Source organism: Camelina sativa, chromosome 14 (assembly GCF_030686135.1).
Source record: "Camelina sativa cultivar CO46 ecotype springtype chromosome 14, ASM3068613v1".
NCBI lineage: Eukaryota > Viridiplantae > Streptophyta > Magnoliopsida > Brassicales > Brassicaceae > Camelina > Camelina sativa.
Window position 1 is genome coordinate 26,421,823 of NC_141893.1, and position 10,988 is coordinate 26,432,810.

The window sequence follows — 10,988 nt, forward strand, 5'->3', positions numbered from 1 at the left end:
ATCAAGCACCCTAGGAAGTTTCTCCTTCTTCTCTAGGACAAGATTTCTCCATACTGTCTCACCTTTGGGTCGTCACCCTCAAGATCTCGGTACCAGGAGAAACTGGTGTTGAGATCGATAAGTTAAAACGATTTGGTCGAACCCAAAAAAACTGGTGTCGATCGACACACCCCAAATCTCACTATTTGGTTCACGAATGTTACAGTCATGCACTCACCTCTTTTGCAAAAAATTCTGGCCCAACAACGACGAATCCAACCTTTAGAAGTCTTCTCCTTTGTTCCTAGATCTCCACTCCACAAGAACAGATCTCTCAAACAAGCCTAGAATCACCAAAATTTCTCAAGAACACTCTCCCTTCTTTCTTTTCTCTCTATTTTTCTCTCTAGACGGCACAAAGAGATTTTCCCGAAACCCTCAAGTCAACTTTTCACTTATATATCCCAGTTTGGAATTCCAATTAAACCAAACCGCTCTAAATCGACGATTTTAAACGATCTGGTCGAGCCAGAAATTGCTAGTGTCGATCGACACCCATCCCCAAAATTCACAATTTGGTTCGTGAATGTACAAGTTTGAGTTGATATTAATATAAACTTAAAATAACATTAACTCCGTGCTATAATATGGATAAATTATTTTTATTTCTTTTTTTGTGCACCAAGATTTTATACCATACTAATCAACCTCAAAAGAAGGAAACATTACAAAGGGAGGAGCCAAAGCTAACCAACTCAAGGGAGGAGCCAAAGCTAACAAACTCCATGATCCAAAAGCAAGTCCAAAGACAAGATACAAGCATATATAATGATAGAGCAAAGCCATCCTAACATTTAGACAATAACTATTGCCGTGGAAACTTCAATACTTTAAAACAATATAGCGAATAAGTAAGAAGACACTTTGGACTACACCAAACACACAAGCTGAGAATTTGGTAAAGATTTAGTTCGCCACTGGGCAGACAAGACAATCATAATATTGGCTGAAAAGACAAAGGTGACAGGGCACCAAGCTGGCAAGTCGTTGAAACTATCAAAAGAAGAAATCTCTGGAAATGATCCTTCAGATGGCTGAATACACAAGCATTTTAGAAGCAAGGGTGACGGTGGAATGCTTTTCTCCAATAACCTGGAAAGATAAGCCAAACCAAAACCGGGGAGGAGTATAGAAGTATATCCCCTCCAGCAAGAGTGATGGACAAAAGTATGTCCAACACAAGGTCTTCTAAATTCAGCAACGCAAAAGCCAGCTGGTGACTCCCATCAAACCTTGAAGAACACATCGAACAGCCACACAAGAAAAAGGGTTGGGTAGTCTAGACATACTCTATTAATGGGCTAGAAACGTAAGCCCACTTAGGAGAAAACAGTAACGCCCCGACCGCCATCTCTTAGTGGGCCCCATGTCCAATCCCAGTCCATGGGCTCACCTTCCTTAATGGACCTCACGTCCGCTCACTGGCTCGTGAGTCCACCCATATCTGACGGTCGGTTTGCTACGTTCGGGAGGCTTTAAAGCCTTGTTACCGTCCCTACAAATCACCACATGATTTTTCCCTGTGTTTTGTCCTCACTCGCACAGTTCCGACAGTCACTTCCCGGAAGGTCACCCATATTGAGACTACTCCAGCATAAGCACGCTTAACTGTGGAGTTCTCTCAGGATCTTTGACCGAAAAGATAAGTGTACTTTGGTGACATAGGTGGCCAAATCAATTCTTTTGAAACCTCTCTGCAAGTCTCTCAAACCAGGGTATCACAATTCACCCCCACTAACAGATCGCAACGTCCTCGTTGCGCACCAAGACCGTCAACCCCTGACGGTGTGAGCCCACTCAACTCCACAATTGTTTGGATTGGCTCTGATACCACTTGTAACACCCTGACCGCCACCTCTTAGTGGGCCCCATGTCCAATCTCAGTCCATGGGTCCACCTTTCTTAATGGGCCTCACGTCCTCTCACTAGGCCCATGAGCCCATCTCTATCCGACGGCCGGTTTTCTATGTCCGAGAGGCTTTATAGACTTGTTACCATCCCTACAAGTCACCACATGATCTTTCCCGGTGTTTTTTCCTCACTCGCACTGTTTTGACAGTCACTTCCCGTAAGGTCACCCATCCTCAGACTACTCCAGCTCAAGAACGCTTAACTGTGGAGTTCTCTCAGGTCCCTTGATCGAAAAGATAAGTGCACTTTGGTGACATAGGTGGCCAAATAAATTCTTTTAAACCTCTCCGCAAGTCTCTGAAACCGGGGTGTCACAATTCACCCCCACTAACAGATCGCAACGTCTACGTTGCGCACCAAGACCATTACCCCCAACGGTGTGAGCTCACTCGACTCCATACTCGTCCGGGTTCGGCTCTGATACCACTTGTAACGCCCCGACCGCCACCTCTTAGTGGGCTCCATGTCCAATCCCAGTCCTCACGTCCTCCCACTAGGCAAGTGAGCCCACCCATATCCGACAGTCGGTTTGCTACGTCTGGAAGGCTTTAAAGACTTATTATCGTCCCTACAAATCACCACATGATTTTTCCCTGTGTTTTGTCCACACTCGCACAGTTCTGACAGGAACTTCTTGGAAGGTCACCCATCCTGAGACTACTCCAGCTCAAGCACGCTTAACTGTGGATTTCTCTCAGGACCCTTGACCAAAAAGATAATTGCAGTTTGGTGACATAGGTGGTCAAATCAATTCTTTTTAAACCTCTCCGCAAGTCTCTCAAACCGGGGTGTCACAAAAACACACCCTGATGTTCATATATTTTACCTTGTTTTCCCTTAGTTTATTCACAACTTTTGCATCTTTTGCTATCCATTTAGGCCATTATTGTGTAGCTTTAGGACTATTCATGCATTAGAGTATAGTTGCATTGCATTTGTATCTTTTCATGCATAAACAGGTGATTTTGGAGCTTAAGGAGCATGGAAGCAATGCTGAGGAGAAGTGAAGCAATCCTGAGGAGAAAACAAGAGAGTTAAGGCTGTAGAATCAAAGTCCGGAGTCCAACTTGACCGCACCACTCGACCACCACTCGACCGTGTGCTGAGGAGGACTCGACCGAGTGGAGAATGCACGAGAGAAGCCAGCTCGACCAGCCACTCGACCGAGCACTGGTCGAGTTGACCGAGCCGTTGACTGCTTTGACTTTTTGTATTTTTAGGGCTTCCACCTCACCTCCTATATAAGGCCCTTGTACCTGCAGCCACCAAAGAGTCCAGCTTTTTAGAGAGTCTAAAACCTAGTTTTTACCTTTTTTAGATTTTATTCCTTTTGCACTTTCTTTTATTTTAGATTTTGTACTTGTTTAAGAAAGAAAGACTAGATCCTTGTATTTTGTTTGTTCCATAACTTTCAAAATATTAAGATTTCGAGTTTTATTTCTTCATCAACATTGTAGATCTCTGTTTCATCTTTCTAATGATGCAAGTTTCATTATTTTCTGGGTTTTTGACATATTTCACCATGTGCTCTTGTGAGTAGTTTGTTTAGGACCTTGAGGATGGGTTAGGCTGGGTTGATCTTGTGGTTTGTTTGATTTGGTCAAGCTTGATTGTTGTAGATCTCTTCTAGGCTAGATGATCTTAATGCTGATCCTATATCTGAGAGGGTAGGGTTTGATTTCAAGCATCTAAGCATCACACCAATGTCTAAGGAGCATAGATAAGGCTAGATCTAGAGCTTACCATTAGGCTTGCTAAGAGATTAGAAGTCTTGTTTGGTTTGAGATGTATTGCTTAATGCCTGCTTGTGTAGATTCTTTTCTTTGTGAGAACAAGTCTAGAATTGCATAGGTTTGATTGTTTCTTGCCATGAGAGTGGATTAAACATGTATTAGAATAGTATGTCTAGAGATCAGCTCAATGTTTGCTTGAGATTTGTTGACCAAGTTAGATAACCACAATGATTAGCTCAGCCCATGAATCCCTCCTCAAGGCCTTCTTTGTTTATTGAAATCTTAGTCTAAATATCATTGCTTGATTGTTGTTTGATAGTTTTAGCATTGCTCTGTTTTTCTTGTGTTGCTCTGTTTTCACGTTTAAGTCTAGCTCGACCACGTACTCGACCTACACTCGGTCGAGTGCTGCTCGAGTTCATCCCCAGAACTTGTGTTTTTGATTTGTGATTGTCTTGTTTCATTCCTGTTTCATTTCCATTGCATTCACGTAGTTTCCTGTTCATTACTTGTCTTGCATTAGTTCATTAGCATAGTTTCTATCTTTGTTCTAGTTTCATTATAGCTTTAAGTTGTTTGTTCTGTTTGCATTTAGTATCCTGTTCTAGTTGTTTTTACTTTCTGCATTTCATATCTCATTTTAGGATTGTTAGTGACAAACAATCTTTACAATTGGCTTGACTTAGACTCATATGCACATCTTAATTGTTCACAATCACTCAGATAGGATTGACACCTCTTATACTGCAACTGCATAAGGGGAATTGAAACACCCTGACTTCTATTCATTCCATACATCGTCATTCCATACATCATTCATTCATACTCCACAAAGAAAGACAGTTTCACACCCACAAGTCCAAGAAGTATTTGTTCCTCCGCACAAGAACTAGCTCAAGCGAGAAAACATCATGGCGGCAGATAGGATGGGGAGGAGAAAAAGATAGACCTGAAGACACCAGCAGTACCTGATACTACGGGATGGCTAAAGAGCCGGAAGCAGGGTTGATGAAGAATCTAAGGGGAAGGAGAACCGGTGAGGAAATCACCAGAAGAAGGTTAGCAGCTGAAACGACCCGACCTGTTTTTTTTTTTCTAAATAATAAATAATAATAATAATAATTTAACTACAACTAGTGGTCCCATACCCACTAGCCACCTAACCACAAACACCATCAAACAGCGGAAATAACAATACCAATAATTCAATAACCAATAAACAATATCCAGTATGAATTCCAAATCCATAAACTCATGATCCAATCAACATAAAGCAATAAACAAGAAATCCTAACAACATTCTAGGACTCAAATCTAGCAATCTAACAGAAGCCAGACAACCAAGCAAGCCACTAGAACATCCTCCTTTTCATTGCCCTGATTCCACGATCAAACTTTGCCTTTTCCTGCACCACAAACACATTTTGCAATGCATGAGTATTTAATAAACACTCAGTAAGGCAATCCTCCAATCTACTGGGCTATACACACAAGCAATAGAGACAACTCTAACCATCAACCAACAATCAACAAACAACAATAAACAAACCAGGACTCTGCATCGACCGACACCAACAAGCATCGACCGACACCACATGGGGATGCATCGACCAATTTAAGGTTGCATCGACCGATACAAGTCACACTTGCATCGACCGACACTCGCACTGCATCGACAGACGCATACTCAACATAACACGAAAACCCTAAGGTTTTACGCGCCGTCCTCGCACTTGCATCGACCGACGCACAATGTGCATCGACCGATGCAACATGCCGAGCATCGTGTTTCCCTGAAGCTTCTCACCGGATCTTTGTTCCTGTAACCACAAAACTCGATCCCAAGCCACAAGAAAGCTTCCTAACGTCCCAAATAACCATCTAACAAGCCTAACAACACATAAACAAGCAGATCAGAGAAGCTCTAGCTTAGATAAGCCATGGTCCTGCACTTACCTCTTCCATAGAAGAATATGAACCTCAAACAAGCAATACAACACTCCTAACAAGCTCCTACAACGTCCTAAGCCTCAGATCTCAGCAGGAAACGTCACAAATCCACAGAAATCACCAAGAACACCAAGAACACTCTTTTCTCATTTGTTTCTCTCAAAAACGGCCAGATTCGACTAATGAGACAAAAGAAGCGACTTAAGGGTTTTCCTTTTCCCTTTGCCCAAAATGCAGCGTTTCACTTAAGTCAAAACGCAGAAAACTGAACCTGCATTGACCGATGCACCTTCTGCATCGACCGATGCAATCCCCAAACCGGGATTTCGGTTCGCAGGTGTTACAACAGCAGATTGGGAGAGAAGGGCTCTCCCAAAATTCATTGAGAGAGACTTAGGCCCAAATCCAGGACGAGACACAAAAACACTTGGGCAAGCGCCGGAGATGAATCTAGTAGATGAAGTGATTCTGGTGGACCCGGTAAGTCGAACACTAGAGACTAAAAGAGAAGACAGACCACAGCAGAAGTAACGACGAATTTGAACCGGGAGTACGGTTTAAACGAGATCTTAAATCGAGACGAGCTTGAATTTGACAGGAGAGAGATGAAACAGCAACACACAAGCAGGATCCAACGCCGGCGAGCCATAGCTACACCAACGTCGGAGAGCAGATGCTCTTTTGACGGCTAGGGCGAACTGGACGGAGGAGAGAGAAGAGAGCGTTTTTGTTTTTTATTTATTCCTTTTTTCTTTTTGAAATTATTATTTTATTATTTTGTTAAATTAATATTATTAAATTAGACATATCTAATTAACTTGATTAATTACAATTATGTAAAAAATTGTTTCACCGTATACCACAGATTAAATCCTAGAATTAACCAATCAAAATACAATTATACATCACTAAACAAAACAAAATAAAATTTAAAAAATAAATATGACTTAATATTAAAATAATTTAGTTATAAAATTGTCTCACGCTGTACCATAGATTAGAATCTAGTAGAAGCTTATTATAAAAGATTATCATTAGTTTGCATAAAGTTATTTCAAATTTGTATCAAGTAATATTCAAAATAATATATAAATTCATTTAAAATTTGGATGAACTTATGTTAATAAATAAACTAGATTATGAACCGCAGTATACCGCGAGGTAAGTTTTTTCTTCTTTTTGTTAATATCCTATTTTAATACTAATTTTGTAATGTACTCTTTTGTTAATTTTAGTGATTTAGTATATAATTTGCAACACAACAATTTTTGTTTAATACAATCTTAATTAAATCAGTATGATTCGATATATTTTATATTGGAGTTGCTAAAACAGCAAAATGAGGATTTTCCCCGTATTAAAATATTATATTAGTTATATTTTATTTTTTAGTATTATCAATTCAATCATGTTATGTCATATAACCCGTCATGTAATATAACTCGTTTGTGTTATTTTAAAATTTAATATGTTTAAATATTCATAACTTTAAACATTTTATGAAGTTTAGATATATCAGTTCTAAATTATAGCTCCTTAAAATTTTATAATTTATTATATATGGTAAATTTACTATATATGTATGTTGAACAAACACTTTTATATTAATTGAGTAATATATATTTGTTTAAAGAAAATTCAAATCACAATATATGCAGAAAAGATACATTTTCATTAACATTATGTATTGTATAATGATTCACTATATTTAAAATTTAAAATAAAAAAGAGATGATAGGAGAATAAATTTTTTAATCTGGAATAAATCTTCTAAATATATATATATTAATTGTAGAACATTATATATATGGATATATTAAATATTTTAAATGTGTTTGGTTATAAGGATAGTAGAGAGAGTTAACTAAACTTTTTGGATATGAATATAAGCATTTAATGACATTCAATAAAAATGTTTTCAAAAACATATTTTTGAAAAAAAAGTGCTGCAAAAATACTAGTATAGATGAGCACTTGCTATAATCAGTTGACAAAAAACAATTATATAAAAATATTGTTGTTATGTCTCTGTTCCTCATACTAAGTCACTCGACCTCCCACTCGATTGCGCATCCGATCGAGTGCTTGCTCGAGCATCATCCAGTGTTCTTGTTTATGTTCTGCATTTACTTGTTTCACTACCTGTTTCATTTCCTGTTTCATTTCTGTTGCATTCATTTCATTTCTGTTTGATCATGTTTCATTACTTGTCTTGCATTAGTATAGTACTTGTTCTTGTCTAGTATCATCACTGCTTTGTTTTCATTGTTTACTTTGCATTTAGTATCTTGTCTTAGTAGCTTTACATTCTGCATTTTATCATTATCATTAGGTTGTTAGTTAAAAACATTCATCAAATTTGGCTTGACTTAGATAAGTATTCATATCCTGATTGCTTGCATCACACTAATTATGGATTGACATCCTTTATGCTACAACAACATAAGGGTTATTGAAACACCTTGCATCCACCTGTTCATTCATCATCTCTATCATCATATCATCACCACCACAATAAACAAATAGATGTTTCAATTTGGCGTCGTTGCCATTTTAGTGTTTGCTTGTGACATTTAGGATTTATACAAGTATAAGATTAAGTTCTATTGTTCCTTTGATCACTACTAATTAAGATTCTTCATCTACTTGTTTGTTTTGAATCTCAGGTACCAACTCGACCAACCACTCGACCGTCTACACGATCGAGTACCTGATCGAGCCACAACCCGGATTCAGAAGGAATACTCGTCTCAGTCAGTTCGACCTTCAACTTGAGCCAGTGCTCGAACGAGTGTCTGTTCGAGTCAGTTATCGGGTCAGTTGATGCAAACAAGATCCAAGGGAAATCAGAATCTTTAGAGGTACCTTGATCACATCAACCGCCTACCAAGAGACCTACGACAACAGAGAACAAGAATCCTCCAAGAACAAGAGAATCAGTTGCTAATGGAGCAACACAACAATCAAGAACAAAGCCAAGGCACATTGGTGCAGGAGATGCCCCAAATACACACAATCAGAGAGCTGGTATTGTGCCTCCTTCAGTTGCCAACAATAATTATGAGATCAAGAGTGGACTGATCTCTATGATTCAAGCAAATAAATTCCATGGTTTGCCGATGGAAGACCCCTTAGATCACCTTGATGAATTTGATAGAATTTGTGGCCTCACCAAGATCAATGGTGTAAGTGAGGATGGTTTCAAGCTCAGATTGTTTCCCTTCTCACTTGGAGACAAGGCACATCTATGGGAGAAGGCACTTCCAACTGGTGCTATCACTACATGGGATGCTTGTAAGAAGGCCGACCTAGCTAAATTCTTCTCTAATGCTAGAACAACAAGGTTGAGGAATGAGATTTCTGGTTTTGCAAAAAGGAACAATGAAACCTTTTGTGAGGCATGGGAGAGATTCAAAGGCTTCCAAACACAATGTCCACACCATGGATTCAACAATGAGTCTTTGCTCAGCACCTTATATAGAGGGGTTCTACCTAAGATAAGGATGCTTTTGGACGCAACCTCCAATGGCAATTTCCTCAACAAGAATGTAGAAGAAGGATGGGAGCTAGTGGAGAACCTAGCACAATCTGATGAGAATTATAATGAGGATTATGATAGAACAGTGAGATTTACCACCAATGATCAAGATGAGAAGTATAAGAAGGACTTTAAAGTAGTTCATGAGAAGTTGGACAAGATTCTACTTAGCCAACAAAAGAACATTCATTTTCTTGGTGAAGAAAAGGTTCCAGTTCAAGAAGGGGAGAGAGAATTTGCTGATATTTGTTACATGCAGAATCAAGGAGGGTTCAAGGGCTACAATCAATTCAAGAACAGCAACCTCTCCTATAGAAACACCAATGTAGCAAATCCTCAAGATCAAGTCATCCACCTCAACAGCTTCAACAACAAAACAACTATGCACCCAAAAAACAACACCAAGGGTTCCAACCTCAATTGTGTCCCCCTCCAGGGTTTAAGACCTCACAAGGACAAGAACCAAATTTGAGAGCTATGATGCAACAAATATTGTTTGAGCAAACAAATGGGCAGATTGAGCCTACAAAGCAGTTTGCTGAGATGTGCCAAAAGATGGAGAACACATACAGTGACCTCCATACTAAGTTTGAAACTCTAAACTCCAAGATTGAGACTATGGAGACAAAATTGTCTTCTTCTACTCCTACAAGGAATGACCAACACAAAGGCAAAGCTATCATGCACTCTACAGAATTTGCCAATGCAATCAATCTACACAGAGGAAGGGTGTTACCAGAACGAAAAACGTGCTACCAATCATTGAGGACAGTGAAGAACAAGATGGGGAGGGTTTTCAGCAAGAGGAAACTTAGAATGAAGAGACAATTGAACTCGACCCACCACTTGAGCACATACACGATCGAGTGGGTGATCTGGCAGCAGATCGAGCACCTTCTCATGAGAAGACTAAGCCAGTTGCCACCAAGGAAAAAGAAGTCCGGTTCATTCCTCCTCCTTACAAGCCTCCACTACCTTTCCCAGGAAGATTTAAGAAGCAGATGGTTGAAAAATACAAGGCATTGTTTGATAAACAAGTTAGAGAGATTGAACTTAGGATGCCTCTAATAGATGCTTTTGCTATGATCCCTCCTTACCAAAAATTCTTGAAAGATGTTGTGATGGAAAGGATCAAAGAAGTTCAAGGGATGGTGATTCTTAGTCATGAGTGTAGTGCCATAATTCAAAAGCAAGTGAATCCTCAAAATCTAAGAGATCCTGGTTCCTTCACTCTACCTTGCTCTATAGGCCCTTTGACCTTCAACAAATGTCTTTGTGATTTGGGAGCCTCAGTAAGCCTAATGCCTCTATCAGTTGCTAAGCGCCTAGGGTTTACAAGGTATAATACATGCAACATATCTCTGATCTTAGCTGATAGATCAGTAAGATTATCACATGGTGTTTTGAAGGATTTACAAGTTAGAGTTGGAGCAGTGGAAGTCCCAACAGACTTTGTAGTCTTGGAAATGGATGAAGAACCAAAAGATCCTTTGATTTTGGGAAGATCTTTCCTAGCCACAGCAGGAGCAATAATTGATGTGAGAAAAGGGAAGATTGATCTCAACTTGGGAGAGGACCTCAAAATGACATTTGACATTGTAGAGGCACTGAAGAAACCAACAATTGGAGGACAAGTCTTTTGGGTTGAAGAATTGGACAAATTAGCTGGAGAATTGATGGAAGAGCTAGCAGAACAAGATCACCTTAGAACTGTTTTGACAAAAAGTGGAGAAGAAGGGTTCATCTACAAAGAAACCAAGGCTTATGAAGAGATATTGGACTCCCGTAGAGAATCAGACCATCCAGAGGTTTTTGAG

The 10,988-nt window shown here is 39.4% G+C and overlaps 1 non-coding gene across 1 annotated transcript; it reads right to left on the reverse strand.

Annotated features, from left to right (window-relative positions):
- Positions 1-8,974: 8,974 nt before the first annotated feature.
- LOC147928658 (small nucleolar RNA R71) lies at positions 8,975-9,081 on the reverse strand. The gene has a single exon (XR_015581095.1). It is a non-coding gene; the product is annotated as a small nucleolar RNA R71 (small nucleolar RNA).
- Positions 9,082-10,988: the final 1,907 nt, after the last annotated feature.